The following is a 19,116-nucleotide window of genomic DNA, read 5'->3' on the forward strand; positions in this document are numbered from 1 at the left end:
GGATAAGTTTCTGAATACTTCACTTCTGAGTCTGTTCTGATTTGTCACTTTTGCTTGTCTGGAGGTCGAGTATAAATTACTTTTTACGAAGCCATGTAACCTTCCGTCGTCCATTTAGTTTTTCCCCCATAGAATCATTTTGATTCACAGTGGAGTGTCACTATTTTTAAAGCCCAGCTCCGGGCCTGACGTCAGGATTCCTGACCTGCGTCCGTCTCCCGCGGTGCCAGAGCCCTTTTCATCGTCGCCCTCCTCCACACTCTCGCCCTAAATCTCGGTGACTCACTCTGTCATCATGTAGCATCATTTGGCACCCACGCGGACGCGGGGCCTTGCTCCGTCCGGCACAGAGCTGCGTGCCTGTCTCCCGTCTCCAGAGAGGTTAGGATCTGCTGAAGCAATTTCAGAGGCCGTGCAGGGAGAGGAAGATAAGGCAGCCAAGCAACACTTCAGATAAATTACCCACCGAAAAGAAAACGCTGTGAAGCTATAGGAGGCGTCAGTGTTTGCGGTTAGGGTGTTAGGATGGCTGTGAGAGGGACGGATAAATGTGTATTTGCATTCTGGAGGGACGCAGGGGGAGGGATGAAGGCAGAAGAAAAGGCCAGGCGTAGGCTTCCGGTTTCCAAATTGCTTCTTTGACGTCCCTGTCTTCTCCCAGTCCCAGACTAGGGGGATTGCATTTGAGGGTCGTATTTCCAGTTGGATTTTTCTGTGTTGCTTTTGTTTATCCTGCGGGAAGGAAAACCAAGGTTCTGCATCTTATTTTGGTGGTGTCAGATTTGTACTTATGCATACTATATGTAATCATTCTAATATGCACTCATCGAAAGGGAGGGATTTTCCTCCATTTGGGCCTTTTAATGTGAAAGGAAAGTCAGCTCACAATGTTTGCCTTGGAAAAACTGTCAACTTCTGAGCTCCCTCTGAAAATGGGCTCTAGATTTTCTGCTGATTTGACTCATTCTAACATTTCATCTTCTCATTAGGAACAGGGGTCCCTTTGCAGAAAAATACCCTCCGTTAGTTTTCTGTCCACCTTCACAGTACACACAAAAAACGTCTTTTCCCTTTTAAAATCACCCATTTTTAATGTTCTGTAAGTGACCTGGGTGAAGGTTAAGCGGGTGTATACACATGTAAAAAAAATACACGTGTAAAAACACTTAAAAGCACTTTACTCTTTGTAAGTTATACCTCAACCAAAAATTAAGTAAAATCACCTATTTTTTCTCTCTGCACAGCAGCCATTTTCTTTCTCATTGTTATTATTATTCTATTGCTAAAATAATATTTTCAAATAATTAAAGGAATTTAAAAAATTCAACCAGTATCTCCCTACTGTAATCAAAATGTTTGTTTTTCAGTATCTGATCTCTCTTTGGACGTATAGTTGTGATTGGGAAATATATGCTGTTTTGTATTCTGCTTTTGTTCCACCTGTAATATTATATCAGATATTTTCCTGTCTTTCATGACCCTCATAATTTTCCATTTTAATGGCTGCAAACTCTTCTGCTAAGTGATTACAGCATCATTTGCTTATCCACTCCTCTTGTATTGGACATCTAGGTGACTTCAGATTATTCATTAAAACAAATTACCCTCCTATAAACATATGCATGCATGCATTCATCCATCCAATGGATGGAATATTAATTTAAGCCTTTGTTCTATGTGGAGGGCACAAAAATGGAATGCAAATATGAAAGCTCCTCTGAGGAGCACTGAGTGTGGTCTGTACTGTGCAGTAAGAAATGCTAATTAATTACAGTATGGTCCTGTTTGTTGAGACCTGCAGTGTGATCGCCATGCGACAAACCCATCTCTGGACTCAGCTCCAGTTGGACACGGAATGGCTGATTGGGCTTGTCTGGTCCACCCCAGTGTGGCCAGCGCTGGTCAGCACCCTATAACTACTCAAGCCTGGCCGCTGAATGAGTGAATGCATTATCTGATCTCACTATACCAACAAGTTTGTGAGATAGACATTATTATCCCCATGTTACAGATAAGGAGACTGAGGCTCGTGGACAAAGGTACAAAGTGTCACGGAAACACGGGGCTTATCAGCTGACGTGCACGATTGCATCTAACCCTCATTCAAACCCTCTGAGGTACAAATGAGAATCCCAACTTTGCTGATGAGGAAACTGAGGATCACTCAGCTTTCAAATATTAGAATCAGGATCCAAACCTAGAATTTCCAACTCAAATTGCACATTCTCTTCAGGTACTACGCTTTTTCTCAGATGTGGGCTTATGGAGTTAAAAGGCAGAACCATTTTTATTATTCTACTTTTAATATTGCCAATATTCCTTTCACTTCTGATCAAAAGAAAAGTACTACCTGTAACATACATAGTTAACTGTGTGTGGCTACAGCTGTACTAGCAACAGGTATTATCTTTTAAAATATTTTTGCTAATGTGAACTGTTTTAATAGCACCTATTGTACATTAGTTAACATTTCTTTAATCCACATGGAAGCCCAACACTTTTCACATGTCTGTTCTTCTGTACATTGTCTCCTTATGCACTTTGTCTCTTTGTTTATTGGACTCATAATTTTACTGATGTATACTGAAGTGGCTTCTTTAGATATTAACCCTTTATCATATTTGATTCCTACATCTTTTCCCCAAATAGTTGTTTCCTTTTTTATTTGGTTAATTTTCATTTTATAAAAGTGGTCTAGGGGGGCTTCCCTGGTGGTCCAGTGGTTGGGACTCCACGCTCCCACTGCAGGGGGCATGGGGTCGATCCCTGGTTGGGGAACTAAGATCCTACATGCCGCATGGCGCGGCAAAAAAAAAAAAGAGAGGTCTGCAGTCTAATAGTTAAAGGCTTGGTTTCTTCTATTGCTTTAGAAAGTTGTATCACTCTTCCGAATATCTGTTTAGCATCAAATATCTTATATTTAATATACTAATTCATCTGGAGTTCAATATAGTAGAGAATACGGATCTAAAGTGTATTTCCCAATTTCCTAATTTAAGCCAGGGCTACATTAAATTCACACCCACCTGTACTGTGGCACCTGGTAGACATACCCATTCCATAATGTTGTTAATATTTTGAACATCACCTGGTTTGTTACCCAATGCCATATATTCAATTATTCATTCTTTCATCACATTTTTTGTGACGCTTTCTCATATATTTACATTTTATATATCAATGGAATATTTCTAGCTTTTTTGCTATTCAAATGACTTAATTTTCTACACCACTTGAGTAACCTGTTAATTATTGTATATTTATAACATTATTTTGTATCTGGCATGGTAGAGTCAAATATTGTGGCATCTGGAGCTTATACAATTTTGGGGATGGGGTCATGAAGAAAATATATTTAGTTTTTGTGAAATTAATAAAAACATATGACCATGAGAACACATTGCTAGAACACCTCCTGGGACATTGGGAAAGTCCGCACAGAAAGGGCACAGAAGCTTAAGCTTCATTAGCTTCATGGTAAATCCACCTCCGCCATTTGGGCTACACTCCACTTATTTAAATTATTTATATGTTCCTATGGCCATTCTTTCCTAATGATTTTATAATTATTTACTTCAGTTGTTTTCATCTGTTTGTTCTGTTTACCATCTTCTAGGGATTTTAGTTGGACTTGGGGAGAACTATCACTCTTAGAAAACTTATTCTCTTCCAGAACACACTGCTCTACATTCCATCGTCTCCCTTTATACTTTCCAGTAAATTTTTCATTGTTTTCATACATCTATTCCTTGTTAAGTTTATTCCTAAGTAATAAACTTATAATTAATTTTCTTTATAATTTATTTCTTGTTATAATTAAAGAGATGTTAATACTGTCACACAAGAATATTATTGATTTTACACATTTCTTCTATATCTGGCAACTTTTTGCAGGTTTGTTTACATTTTTAATCACCAGAAGTTGAATATGTTGTCTCTATGGGCCCAATATGTATTATTCTTATGTCATAATTTTGGTTCTTAACTTATTGAAGAGAATAAAACAATATTAAACTAAGGCAGCACCTTAATTTCATTCTGCTTTTAAAGAAATGTCTCTAAGATTGTTGATTGATTTAACATGGTCCCTTGATTTAAAAAAAAAAAGTTCATAATATGTTAAGTCCTTTTTATTTTATTTTTTTAACATCTTTATTGGAGTATAATTGCTTTACAATGGTGTGTTAGTTTCTGCTTTATAACAAAGTGAATCAGCTATACATATACATACATCCCCATATCTCTTCCCTCTTGCATCTCCCTCCCTCCCACCCTCCCTATCCCACCCCTGTTAAGTCCTTTTTTAAAAAAAATGTAGTTGGAATGTGTATTTCAAATTATTTTTTAGCATCTATGGAAATGACCATATGTAAATTTTCACTTAACTCATCTGTGTCTTATAAGGTTTTGCAATTGAACCATCCTTGAATTCCAGGGGGTACATTTTACTTTCTAATGCAATGCCCTTTTGAAGGGTTTTGTTTAAGATTTCCCCATCTATATTTATGACATTGACTATTTGTTTGGAGTGCTTATCCTTATCAGTAATGTATTAAGTGTTTCTAGTCAAAAACACACTTTGCAACATAGTGTTATCTATCTTTTAAATATTTTAAAAATTCACTCATATTCAGAGCCTTTTTAATGAAATTGTAATAGTTCTTTGATGACTTTTCTGATTTTCTCTTCTCTTATCAATCTGTAAAGATTGTCTTTGTCTTGCATCAACTTTAGAAATTTTTATTTTGTATGAAATTTCTTTGAGAATTACAAATACAGTAGCATACTTTAGATATTTATTTCTCATAGTTTTTTTTTTTTTTTTTTTTGCGGTACGCAGGCCTCTCACCGTTGCGGCCTCTCCCATTGCAGAGCACAGGCTCCAGAAGCTCAGGCTCCGGATGCGCAGGCTCAGCAGCCATGGCCCACGGGCCCAGCCGCTCTGCGGCCTGTGGGATCTTCCCACCGCGGCATGTGGGATCTTCCCAGACCGGGGCATGAACCCATGTCCCCCGCATCGGCAGGCAGACTCTCAACAACTGCGCCACCAGGGAAGCCCTCTCATAGTTTTTATTTCAATAGAGTTTCTATTTCCTTTCTAATTTCTATTTTTAAGTGTTCTTTCATTTTTCTTAATTAGAATTATCAGAAGTTTTTTTCTATATTATTAAAGTTTCAAGAAATCAGCTCTTGTTTTTGTTGACTCTGTTTTTTGCTTTCCAACTTATGACTTTATCTTTTATTTCTTTCATTTTGTTTTTCTTCTCTGAGATATTAAGTTGAATAATTTATTTACTTTCTCTTTTTAATTTTAGCAAAAAAACATTTAAAACTTTTATTGATGTTTTTCTAAGCACTGATCTTTGTATGCAGGATATTATCATTATTATTTTCTGAATTGTCTTTTAATTGAGTTCTTGATTTTCCCATTGTACCAGTTGTTCTTTAGGATATTATTTTAAAATATCAGAGTAAAATAAATAAATAAATAAATAAATATATCAGAGTAATTTGCAATTCTGTTTCTTTATTCTGGGGACTTCTAATTTTAAGTTTTAGTTGTATTTTGGTTAGAATGTAGCCTGTAAAACCGCTGGTGAAGTTTATTCATTTAATTTTCTGTAAACTAGCAAGAGATAAGATTGATAAATGTTCTTTGAGTAATTCTAAAATAAATTATATCTCATTTATAGAGTACAGAATTTTGCCTAATTTACTTGTTATAGCTTTGGTTATAAGGAATTTAATTCTCCCCTATAACTGAATTTTTGTTTGTTTCTACATGAAATTCTTACATTCCTTGCTTTTTGTGTTTTGTTGCTATGTTAGTTGGTGCATATGAATTCACAATTATTATATCTTAAGTATGTACTATGTTTATCTTTGTATAACCACCCATTTATTTCACTTAATATGTTTTATCTTGAATTATTTGAAATTATTATTCCAACCTTTGCTTTCCTGTATTTATTATCATTGCTATATCATTATAGAAACTTTTAATTTTAGGTTGTCTGTGTGACTTTTTATATGTATGTTATTTGTGAGCAGCACAATGCTGAACTAGAATCCCCTTGGAGCATCTTTGCCTTTTAGTGGGAGTTCCACTTGGTGTTTTTCCTTTTCTTTTAGTTCCATTCTTTTTCCTTCTACAAAGGTTTTTAAACTTTTGTTTGAATTTGACTCACCTGAGTGATCATTTTCATAACTGTCATTTTCCTTTGTTTTAAGCCACTTTATAAACATTTTAAAGGAATCGAAGGAGAGAAGATCCCTGGTGTTCCCTATGTCATCATTCCAAAAGGGCACAGCATTGTTTAATGAAATGCAGCCATCTCCAAGTTTCCAAACTCCCCACCACCACAAATAGCTCTCTTTTCCTATTCAGGTTGTGCTTTCTTGAATTCTATAATTGTTCATTTGTCTTCCATCAAATGCTGATTCCTATTTCTTATGTTTTGATTTTGAGACTTATTATTCTGGTACAATATTTTTAGCTATTGACTTCAAATTTTAACTATGCCATTCAAGTCCTTTTTGTACCAAAAATACCGTATACAAACCTCATTTTACTTTTCTCTCAATTCTTCTACACAACTCCACAGTTTCCTTTTTTTGAAATTTCAATAAACCATAAAATTTTATTAATTCTGTTTCAAGAAGAACTTTGAGAAAATAATGTTTCAAAAGCCAATTCCTTCTTTTTTAATGAATGTTTTGCGAAATATTTTCTCTAAAGGTCACTATTATTCTTGTTCCAATTATAGTATTAGTGTTCACATGCACCATTAAAATATCACCTCCATTTTTTTCTAGTACTTTCCCACCTATTCTGATGGAAAATTTGTCCTGAGTAAATGATAAGCAGAATTTAAACTCTTTTCCTTATAGCACTAATATTTTTAAATGCCACACTTACCTGTAACAACTATAATAAATAGCAATATTGAATTAACTCTTTTTAAAACCCAGTTTTGTAACTGGTGGTTCTGAGGCAATATTTATCTACTAGTAATGTATGTATGTGATAGAAAAATTGTTGGCGGGGGAGAGTGGGGAGAGGGGCACAGAGGAGATAAAGCATAACCAGTATAAAGAACCATAAGATTAATAAGTGTTATTCTGTATTAATATTGGAATTTCCAGCATCAGTGCACCCCCTACTGACTGAAGTCCAAATAAATTTCTTTTTAAATGTCATTTAATGCATGTCATAACAGTGAATCAATAGAGTTACTTAGGAAGAGTCTTTATCAATTTTCTTCCTAAGAAACTTTGCTGGATCTTCACTGGTGAAAGAGTAACACCACAACTCAAAAATATGGAAATCAAAGCCACTCACCACCTGAAAGAAATCTATTCATTAACTAACTGACATTTATTAAGCACCTAATAGGAACTTGGGAGGATATAAAGATGACCAACACAGAATCCTCACATCTTAAACTTTCATGAGGGCGACAGACAACTGCATAAGTGCTTCTGAGCCTCACCCCTTCCTACTCCCCCACATGCCCCAAGTCAGCCATGACAGAGCACACGACAGTCTCCAAATTAGCCACGCACTGAACTCCCACGCACCCCTGACACCAGCCATGCTCTTCTTTCTCTCTAGAATTCCGTCCTTCCTCTTCCCTCCCCTTGAAGGACTTCTTTTCTTTCCCAATCCAACCAGGGAATAATTTTTTGAACATTTAAGGGGTTTTTTTCCCGAAATTTACATTATTACAAATAATTCTGTGATCTAGATCTTTGTCCAATCTCAGAATATTTTGTTACAGTAGTTTCCTGCATTAGGAATCACAAAAAACGAAGAGGAATGTTTAAGGCTCTGAAGAGATGTTGCCAAATTGCTCTCCACAAAGATTGTACCAATTATACATTCAACATAAGTGTATAAAAGTGCCTATTTCACTTCACACTCATCAATTCTGAATAAGAGCTATATTTTAATCATTGTTAATATCATAGGCAAAAAAAAAATTGTATACTGTCTTAGTTTCTATTTCTTGGGTCACCAGTATGGTTGAGCATTTTTTCACATCTATTCACCATTTTCACTTTTTCTACCAATTGTCTGTTTGTGGTATTTTTATTTTCTAAAAAATTTTAGTGGGGTTTTCATAGTTTATATGAGTTTTTTTATGTATTAAGAAAATTAACACTTAACCTGCCATATTAGTGGTAAATATTTTCCTTTCAATTTTGTTTTTGATTATTTCTATTTTTGTGTCAGTGCTATTGTGCAGTGGAATCCTTACGAATAATTAGATTTTTAACATTTATCTCTTTAGTTAATCTAGAACTTATTTAGGCATATAGCCTGAGATAATATAACTTAACTAATTTTTCTGAATACTTAACCCTCTGTCCCAGCACCATTTATTTACTAAGCTATCCTTTCCCCTTGGATTTGAAATGCTGAGTTAAATCAAATGCTAGGAATTCCCTGGTAGTCCAGTGGTTAGGAATCCATGCTTCCACTGTAGGGGGCACGGGTTCAATCCCTGGTAGGGGAATTAAGATCCCACATGCCACAGTGCGGCCGAAAAAAAAAAGAAAAAAGAAATCAATTGTTAAAATATCATATATACTGGGCTGCCCTGGTGGCGCAGTGGTTGAGAGTCCGCCTGCCAATGCAGGGGACACGGGTTTGTGCCCCGGTCCGGGAGAATCCCACACGCCGTGGAGCGGCTGGGCCCGTGAGCCATGGCCGCTGAGCCTGTGCGTCCGGAGCCTGTGCTCCACAATGGGAGAGGCCACAACAGTGAGAGGCCCGTGTACCACAAAAAATATATATATCATATATACTAAGGTTAATTTTAAAGCTATCTATTCCTTTCCACCCATTTTTGCTCAGTATCACACTATTTTGACTACTATAACTAGATAGTATGTTGTAATACCTGGTACATCAAATTCTCCTGTTTGCATTTTAAAAATTTTCTTGGCAATTCTCAACTCTTTATTCTTCCAAATGAACATTGGAATCACTCTGTCAGGTTCCAAATGCATCCTGTGGGGCTTTTGATTGGAATTTCATTAAACTAATTTGGGGAGAATTGACAACATCAAAACATTCAATCTTCCTGCCCAGAAGCATGGTAGCTCTTCCTTTATTCAAGTTTCCTGTTATATCCTTCTGAAAAACTTTATGATTCTGTTTATATAGATCCTATACATCTCTTGTTAGGATTTCTTCCTAGGTATGTTGTATTTGGGGTTATTTTGAATGGAAAATTTTCATTATTGCTTATAATGGATCATTGCTGGTATGAAAAAAAAGCTATTGATTTTTTGTATTTTTAAATTAATTTTAAATTAAATGTAAACAATGTTATATTAGCTTTTCAAATAAATGACAATCACCTAATTTTAGGAGATCTACAACCAATTCTATGTGCTGACTGATTCTGTTAAAAATGTAAATATCTGGGGCTTCCCTGGTGGAGCAGTGGTTAAGGATCTGCCTGCCAATGCAGGGGACATGGGTTCAATCCCTGGTCCGGGAAGATCCCACATGCCACGGAGCAACTAAGCCCATGCACCACAACTACTGAGCCTGTGCTCTAGGGCCCATGTGCCACAACTACTGAGCCCACGTGCCACAGCTACTGAAGCCCGTGTGCCTAGAGCCTGTGCTCTGCAACAAGAGAAGCCACCGCAATGAGAAACCCGCACACCGCAACAAAGAGTAGCCCCCGTTCGCCGCAACTAGAGAAAGCCCACGTGCAGCAACAAAGACCCAACACAGCCAAAATAAATAAATAGATAAATAAATAAAATAAATTTTTTAAAAATGTAAATATCTGAATGTATTTGTGCTAAGCACCAGTTGGCTGATGGAAATAACTAAAGCTATATGAGGATTTTGTCTTATTCAGAGCTATAGTCAATGGCATTTGAAGAAATAAGAAACCACTGAAATTACTTCTTACAGCAGGCTTTTTCTACATTATTATTTAGTGAACAGACAAGTCAGAAAAGGAAAAAGCCTGGACATGCCAATATGGTCTTTCTCCAGTGCATTCCCAAGATTCTCAACACATGGGTTCTGGTGCCTCTGTTTCCCCATCTGCTGGGTTTCTGAAGTGTTTGGAAGGAAGGTCTATGTAACTCTAAGATTCCATCGTGATATATCGGCCTGCAAGTACTCATAAGCACTTTCGTCTTGTTTCATGTAACACACAGTCCGTAAAAGGCCGTGTTTTCTGTTGGGGCTGATGCTTCCCTTCTCCGTCCGAGCCCTGGAGAAAAGTTCTTACTTTCCTCTCTTCCCCGGTGGTTACAGTACATGCATTTGTCAGATATTTCTTTGATGAAAAATGGAAGTAGACGGAGCTGGGTAGATTTTGGTACATTTTGACATGAAACTAACTTGCAGCACACAAGTAAAACAATATGCAGGGACTGGCTGATGCTTCTCTAATCAATCATTGGGGCACTTCTTCTAATAGGGCTGCTCACTGATGTACTAAGGACAGCACTTTTTTTCCCAACCTTAGGCCCAAGCAAACAGCTGTTCTCTTAAATGAAGGCAGTTTGGGCCACAGGCACATCCTTCCCTCCAGGCCTGCTCTGAGCTACCAGCCAGAATGCTGCCCCTGCTTCTCTCTGCTCTCCTTCCAAGACCAGTCTCCCTAGACTGACCCGTAGAGTGGCTGGGGGCACTGCTCAGACTCAGGCACCTGCTGGTTCTCTCCCAGTTCCCTTGTGTTCTTTCTGGCTTTAGACCGTCTCGCTGTGCCTTGCAATTTCCAAATTCTGGTAATTATCCAGCTTCATAAATCTGTCAACACTGTTATTGACCCGCATCAATCCATGAGGCATAAGGTCGCCTCATGCTCGGGCTTGCTTTCCTTTCATTCTTTTATTCATTCAGCAGTTGCTACTATGTGCCTGGCACTGTGCTAGGTCATGGGTAGGCACCGGAGACACGGCTGTGAATGAGACAGACCATCTCTCTGGAGTATTCCCTCTGTCTGCATGGGTCCCCCAGAACTAAGAAGATCAACACCCTGGTTTCCTACAGGCCTCCAAGCCCCTCCGAGCCTAAGTGCTAGGGCCTGGTTTGCCTCATAGTCCAGAATGGTACGAGTTTACTTTATCCTTCATGGAAAAATCTCTTGGCAAATTTCCCACATGATGTTGGAGCATCCAAATGTGAAGAGACCCATTTTCTCAGTGGAGAAGCTCACACGAAGATAGAAAGGATACACTGTTTTGTTTGTTTGGGACGAGATACAAAGACACATGGTGGGAATGGAAGCTGACATCTCTGTGTTGTCTCTTCCTAAAGGTTTTCCACCCTGACGTCCAGGGTGAGCAAGCCTGAGCCCACGCGTTACCAATGAGGTTGGCCACCCAATGTTCTGGTTTTCATCTTGGCTGCCAATAATCTAGTTCAGTTTTTATTTCATGAGCTGACTGAGCCACCTAGTTTAGGCATCGTGGCAACATGAAAAGCAACCACCTCCCTGGGAGGAGCTACCTGCAGACCCACAGGTACCTGTGGTCAGTATTACTGACTCCAGTGCCTTGGAAAAGAACCACTGAATACTCCTCCTGGATCCATATTCCAGAACCTTCTACCCACATGCTGTGAAGCTCCTCAGTGTGGTCCACAGTATCATGCGGTCCTTCTGTGATGGGCGCTGAGTCTCAGCGATGAAATCATGTATTTTTTAAAATGGTCCAGGTCAGTCATTATAAGATGTTTCATGGCAAACCACTGACTTTCCTTCCATTCTTCCTTTTTTTTGTGCTTGCTTTTCATACAATTTCTTGAATGTACATAAAATGTCACCCTTCTGCAGAATGGACCTCTCAGGAAGACCATAAGAAAGCAAAGAGCTGACTCTACGCCAAGTTCTGTGAATAGAATCCAGCAAATATTTAGTGGACTTCCCCTTATGTTCAGAACATTTTAACACACCCACCTTCTTACAGAATGAATAGGGGTAACCAGGCGGGTCAGACTGCGATCTCACACATCCCAGCTCTGCTGTGGCTGACCTTGCCACCTCCAACCTGGGGAACGAGGCAAATACATTACACGAGTTTTGTGTTGTTGTGTCTGTCACCCCTGTCCCCATGCCACAACCTAGTGATGAGAAAACAGTGCTGGCCAGTGGAAGGCACATGCAACAGAAGAGGCACAGCCATCTCTTTGCCTCCTTTTTCTGGCTGTAAAGCAGGAATAAAGTCCCTACTTCCTTTCTTTACAAGATGTCACACTGGCCAATGAGAGGATGTATGGGATGGGCCCTGAACTGCCTTGGAGAAAGACAAGATATTTTTTCATCCCAGATTTCTGCCCCGACACTTGTTACTGAATGGGTTGGAACCCCGGGGGTTGAAAGAGGTGCTGATTTGATCCTTTGAAACTGTAGTCAGCTGGACTGCTTTCAGGAAGTGGATTGTGGCTGTAATTGTTCTCTCCCTCGGTGTTCATGCTGTTGGCCACTGAAATGTTAGCTCCGAAAGGTCATCCAGATAAAGTCGAGTAAGAATAAGCCACACGGAAAGGAGCTGTCTGCATCTGTCCCAGGCCAGTAGGTGGCTGCATTTGTAATTCCCTGTTTCCAAGGTTCCCTGTAGATGAGGGTACTTGGAAGGGGAGCCCCAAACAAGGCCTAGTCTGCTTCTGGCTTGGTCCATTTGTCTCCAGCAAAATGGAGGAGACTGCCAAGCTCCACAGCTAGCCAGGAACCAGGCTCCAACGGTCCCCCCCCCAACACTTTTCTTAAATTGAACTATAGTTGATTCCTCTTTTGTAAACCTAGAGGGTGGGTCTCAGTGCAGCCTGTCACCCCTCTCTCTCGATGGCACAGAGCTGAGCTATGTTGGCCGTGGTCACCAAACAGCAGGTCACAGTCTGGGTGACTTCAAATAAGAAATGTCCTTTATAAGAGAAAAAAAAAGGGAAACACGTCTCCCACCTATGTGCAGGTGGATGCTGCTAAGAGCCTTCTCTGGTCTTCAGATGCTTGGAGCTTGGTTAGGGCACCTTCTTCCATCTTTTTGTCTCCTGATGTGGTCAGAGGAACCAAACAAAATACCTTACATGACCATGAAAGAAGGACTGCTAGAACTGTTCATCTCAGAGATGCATAGGATGATGACATTTTTATTATCCCAGGAAGGGTTTCTGGCCAGGTTTTATACCTCTGTGTGTGAGAGTGTTTGCAAAGCAGTCTTTTCAGGGTAAAAGCTTTCCGCATAGAAAGAGAGTGAAGCTAATTTCCACATGGACCGCCTGGTTATGAGAAGATAGCTCATAAGACAAATTGGTTTAGCTCGAAGAAATTATCCTTAATTTCTCAAGATAAGGAATTACTGGAATAGTCAAAGTCCTCCCAGGAGAAGGGATTCATTTCTTATTATAGGAACTTAGGGATAACTTGGTTAGATGCTTAAGTAAACATGGGGGGGGGTGGAAATCATATAGATAGGAAGCTCTGGACAGTCACCCAAATTCTGGGATCAATAATGGGAACAAAATTGCATTTGCTTCAAGACACTTGTTGAATTAGAAGTAATGAAAGATTCCTGAGATAAGGAGGTGCCCTTTGTAGAGACAAGCAAGTGGGCTCCAGGGCCCGAGGTCCCTGCAGGCCTCTGAGTCCCTCCTGCTTTCTGGTCTCTTTCCAGGCCAGTGAAATCCCCAGGGAACAGAGGCCATGGGATGTTGAATTCCTGGGCTTGTTGTGCAGGTTGCTTCTTTCCCGCTCATCCCGAGGCCACGCAGATTCTGTCTCTCCATTTGTAAAGTCTGCTTGAGTCAAAGCAGAAAGGTGAGTGTGTGTGCAAGGTCCCTACCAGGAGGGCTTCCTAAAAATGCCTCAAGCCCCACCTCCCCTCCTTCCACCTCTGCCCTTGTTGTTTCTCACGCTGAGTGCCTGTGCATCTTCCTCCTAAACAACCACCCTGAGGAGTCCCAGCTCTTGAGGTTTAAGAAAGCCCTCATTCTTAATGTACAGTTGGTGCCCAGTCAACCCACTGAATCCACTTACAACCAACAGCAAAATTTCATAGTAAATACTGAAAACCAAAAATTGTAGCTAGGACTTTACTCTGGAAAATGAAATATCAAAAGACAGTAGTAAGTTTATGGACACACACAGGCACATATATACATATGCATAAATGTAGTGATACCTATATATTATAACATATATTGATTTATATTATGAGACACATACACACACAGTTTAGGTTAAAATTGTACCTCCATGCAAATTCTTATACATAGGATGAATCAAGTGCTGGGTTTTGCCATTACTTTCCCCACCAAACTGGAAAAAGCACTGCACAATATGTTTGAATTTCACAGCCCAATCACAGTGATGGAGATCTTTGCAGAAATATTCAAGGACTTGATTAGTTTTCCCATGGGTCCCTCCTACTCCTTAGCTATTCAAAGCATTGTCTTATGACATGCTTTGACTTTGGGAACCATCTCTTGTCAACTTTTTCTTCTCAGTTGTTAGCTGCCTTGATTCCACAAGAAGTCATCCACTGGTGGTTTCACATGTGACCTAAGAGGTCTTGGGGGTCACCTGCTCAACCTGATAAAATCCTGCATCCTTTCCCAGCGTTGCCACTTCACTTTCCAACAGTTGGTGGTACATTTTCTGCCATGGACAAGCACTGAGAGACTAACCAGAAGACACCTGGGCTCAACAAGGTCTAGGCTAGTGTTTTCAGCAGGTGCCAAGTTTCCAAGTGTTTGGCTCAGGAATAAATATGTTCATGTTTTGATGATTCTTGCTTCCCAGTATGGCCACAGGCCCTCTCATCCCTCTAACACAGAAGTTGCTGTTGTCTGAATGTTTGTGCCTCTCCCCCCGCCCCAAATTCATATTGAAATCCTAACGTCCAATGCAATGACATTAGAAGGTGGGGGCTTAGGGCTTCCCTGGTGGCCCAGTGGTTAAGAATCCGGCTTGCAATGCAGGGGACACAGGTTCGATCCCTGGTTGAGGAACTACGATCCCACATGCCTCCAGGCAACTGAGCCCATGCCACCACTAGTGAGAAGCCTGTACGCTGCAACAAAGAGCCCACGTGCCGCAACTAAGACCCAACGCAGGCAATAAATAAATAAATAAATAAATATTTTAATAAACAAAATTTTTTTAAAAGAGGGTGGGGCCTTTGGGAGGTCCCCAAATGGATGAGATCGATGCTCTCACAAAAGAGGCCCGAGACAGCCCCCTTGCCCCTTCCACCAAGTGAGGCTGCAATGAGAAGTCAGCAACCCAACCCTGCTGGCATCCTGATCTTGGGCTTCCAGCTTCCAGGACTGAAAGAAATACATTTCCGTTGTTTATAAGCCACCCAGCCTGTGGTATTTTGTTACATAAGCCTGAACTGACTAAGACAGGAGTCACAACTTTGTGCTTTACATTGCAGTTGTGGACACACACACACAATACAATCACAAGATCTATACAAAGTGCCACCAACACAGAAGCAGAAACAAAGCGTTGGGCTGAGCTGGGGAGAGGCACACCTGTGAGGTACTCGGGGTCAGGGGAGTATGTGAAGCCTCAAGACATGAGCAAGACCCTTTAGGGCCAATGAGGGGAAAGTGCCCTCTGGGCAGAGAACACCACGTGCAAAGTTCAAGGGTGTGGAACTTGTGGCCTGCTGAGGAACAGCTAGTAATCGCTGTAGCCGTAAAGGTCAGGTGAGTTGGCGACTGGAATGGAGTCCAGGCAGGTAGACCTGTCTGATCCTAAGTCCAGATTCTAAGAGCCTGTTAGTCAGAGCCCAGCGTTTCTACGATGCTTTTAGAAATGTCAGTAGCATTTCTACTGACGCTTAGGGCCGGCACTTTTTTTTTTTTTTTTTTTTCAGTACGCGGGCCTCTCACTGCAGTAGCCTCTCCCGTTGCGGAGCACAGGCTCCGGACACGCAGGCTCAGCGGCCATGGCTCACGGGCCCAGCCGCTCCGCGGTGTGTGGGATCTTCCCAGACCAGGGCACGAACCTGTGTCCCCTGCATCGGCAGGCGGACTCTCAACCACTGCGCCACCAGGGAAGCCCGGGCCAGCACTTTTTTGATGTGAGGGACTGTCTCTGTCCTGTGTCCTGTAGAGTGTTTAGCAGCATCCCAGCCTCTGCCCCCTGGATGCCAGGTGCACCCCCCTCCCTAGCTGTGACAACCATAAAGGTCTCCAGACATTGTCATGTGTTTCTCAGAGGAAGTCGCCCCTGATTGTGAGCTGCTGGTGTAGTGTCAGCTCCATGAGCGTAGGGAGGGCCTAGAATGGGTGATCTGTGGCTATTTGTTGAATAAATAAATGAAGGGAGCAAAGGCAAAAAGGTTGGGAAGAATATGTTCTCTGAGTGCAGAGAAATACAGAGAGGATTAACGATGAAGAAGCTCACAGTAAGTTCAGAGACAAGGGTCATGGCTGAGAGGTTCAGAGGAAGAGGTGGGCTTGGAGCTTGAAGAGCACAGATGAGGGTTAAGAAGCTTTTAAGAAGCTTGGAAACTGACCCCAATATGAGACACACCCACTCCTGGAGTCCGTGAAAGATGATGGGGAGGCCACAGGCTTACTGTTTTGCTTTAATAGTTATGTGTTGAGTGAAAATCAGGAGAGGGAAAAAAAAACCATTTTCAATTGATGGTAGTTACGTAAAGTGTATTTGTTACAAAGCTGATATAAGAAACTTAAGTAATAATGGAACAGATGGTGTGAAGACAGGGCAAACTGTGAAGATGGCATGAGAATGACTGACTTTGGGAATAAACGTCGCCGGCGCCCAGCTGAAGTTGAGGCACGTGACTTCCTCTGCTTCTGCTGCCAGGCCTGTCCCTGTGCCCCACGAACGTGGCCCTGCTGCCGCTTCCCTTCCCAGCCCCCTAATCGAGGCCCTTCAGCCAAACCCTGCTCTGCAGCCCGGGAAGAGGCTCCCCCACCATCTCCTAAGAAGGAGCTGCCTTCACAGCCACGGGCCTCTGCTCTGAACACCTAACCCCATCCCACCCCCGCTTTAAAAATCTTTTAGTGTTTTGTGTTTTTTTTTAATTGAAGTATAGTTGATTTATAATGTGGTGTTAGTTTCTGGCATACAGCAGCGATTCAGCTATCTATAGATTCTTTTTCAGAGTCTTGTCCATTATAGTCTATTACAAGGTATGGAACACAGTTCCCTGTGCTGCACGGAAGGACCTTGTTGTTCATCTTCTAATTATTGTTCGCCTTGTGTTTTGGCTCCTCAGCCAGTTTTGAAGTTTCTCGATGGTAGGAATCCCATCTGCATTCTCCCCAACGCGCACCCCAGGCACAGGGAACGACGGCGTGAGGCTCTGGGGATTGCGTGTCATCCTGGTTAGTAAGTGTCATAACAGCCAGTCACCAGCGCTTCCTTGATGGCGCAGTGGTTAAGAATCCACCTGCCGATGCAGGGGACACAGGTTCGAGCCCTGGTCTGGGAAGATACCACATGCCGCGGAGCAGCTAAGCCCGTGCGCCCACACACCACAACTACTGAAGCCTACGTGCCTAGAGCCCGGGCTCTGCAGCAAGAGAAGTCACGACAATGAGAAGCCCGCGCACCGCAACGAAGAGTAGCCCTGGCTCTCTGCAAATAGAGAAAGCCCGTGCGCAGCAACCAAGACCCAACACAGCCAAAAATAAGAACAAATAAATAAATAATTTTTTTAAAAAAAAAGACCCAGTCACCTACTTAATTTCAAGTCAATTTAATGACCTGCTAATGACTTGCCTATTTCTGTGAGAGGCACAGTCAGTGACACAAGGCTTAGGTATCTAAAAACCATTCATTCGTTTCCTCTGTGTGTTCCTGAGTGAGTCTCCAGGAGATAATCTATGTAAAGTCCTGCTCTCCAAACCCAAGTACAAGGTCGGTGGTATGACTTCCACACAGAAGAGATACTTGGGCCTAGATCTCCAGGCTTCCACGCCCCCATCCCCACCACTCAAGCTGTAGTGAGCAAAATCGACAGACTGATATAGGATGGGGGGGGGGGAGTTGTCATTTTCACAACTTTAAAAAACAGAAATATTGAACTAGGGGGCAGAATAACATTCTCTAAAATAAACAGAATAGGAATCCTGGATGGTGAACAGCTTCACGGAGCTCCAGGAATAGCGGAGACAGGCTCTTCTGTGCTGACGGGTCCTGAACCAGTTTTTTTAACACCCAGCGACATTAACTTCTCAATTGAAGTTAATGACACTAACTTCTCAGTAATTGAGGCTGAGGCTCTCTCAGCAGCCCGTAAAGCATTACCTCCCTAAGAATCCCCTCTAAGTACTGTAGGTTTTGTTTTTAAAGTCCTAGGTACCACAAACTGCACTTAGCAACTACCCAACCATATTATTTCCTTCCTGTCCAATGTAATTTTTCTGTTTCTTTATATAAAGGACCTCGGCTATTTAAAAAAAATTATCCTCCCTCCTAAATTAACCTGGCTTTTATTTGTTTTTAACAATCAAATGAGCTAAGAACAAGAATGAGGCAGTGCTTCGAACTAGCTTCTAGGTAACTAGATGCAAAAATTTTCCTCCACAGCCATCATTTAAAACGGCAAATTGTTCTGTTAGGGGGTACAGGTTGTGGAGTGTGGCGGGTACCAGAGAGAGAGGGCTTGTCCTGAAAGCGAGGCCAGTTTGTCCACTGGACGAGGTTCATCTCGTGATGTGGATGAAACCGCATGCCGCGCCATCCTGCCCCCCCACGTCCTTCGCATTCATTCATTTACGCAACAACCGGGGATTTTGTAGGTGCAGGGGGATTGCTGGACAAGTCCGGCAAGACCCTCCCTGTCAGGCGCTTACAGTCTAGTGGCTGTATGATTCCAGTAATTCATTCATTCCACGAAGAATTATTATTTCATTTTTCAATAAATAACCATTGAGCCCTTACTGAGAATCATTACTGAGCAAGGCAGGCAAGATGCTTGCCCTCAAGGGCTTACATTTGAGTGGAAGTTAAATGAACAGGATGATCTCAAAGAGTGAGAAGTGCTAAGAAAAATGCGACAGGATGTGCGCCGGAGGAACTGAGGTTTAGAGGAGCTGCTAAGGAAGGGTGATAAAGGAAGGGCGGGGGCGCTGACAGCTGAGCTGAGAGC

This window comes from Mesoplodon mirus (genome assembly GCF_964341445.2).
Source record: "Mesoplodon mirus genome assembly, chromosome: 15".
NCBI lineage: Eukaryota > Metazoa > Chordata > Mammalia > Artiodactyla > Ziphiidae > Mesoplodon > Mesoplodon mirus.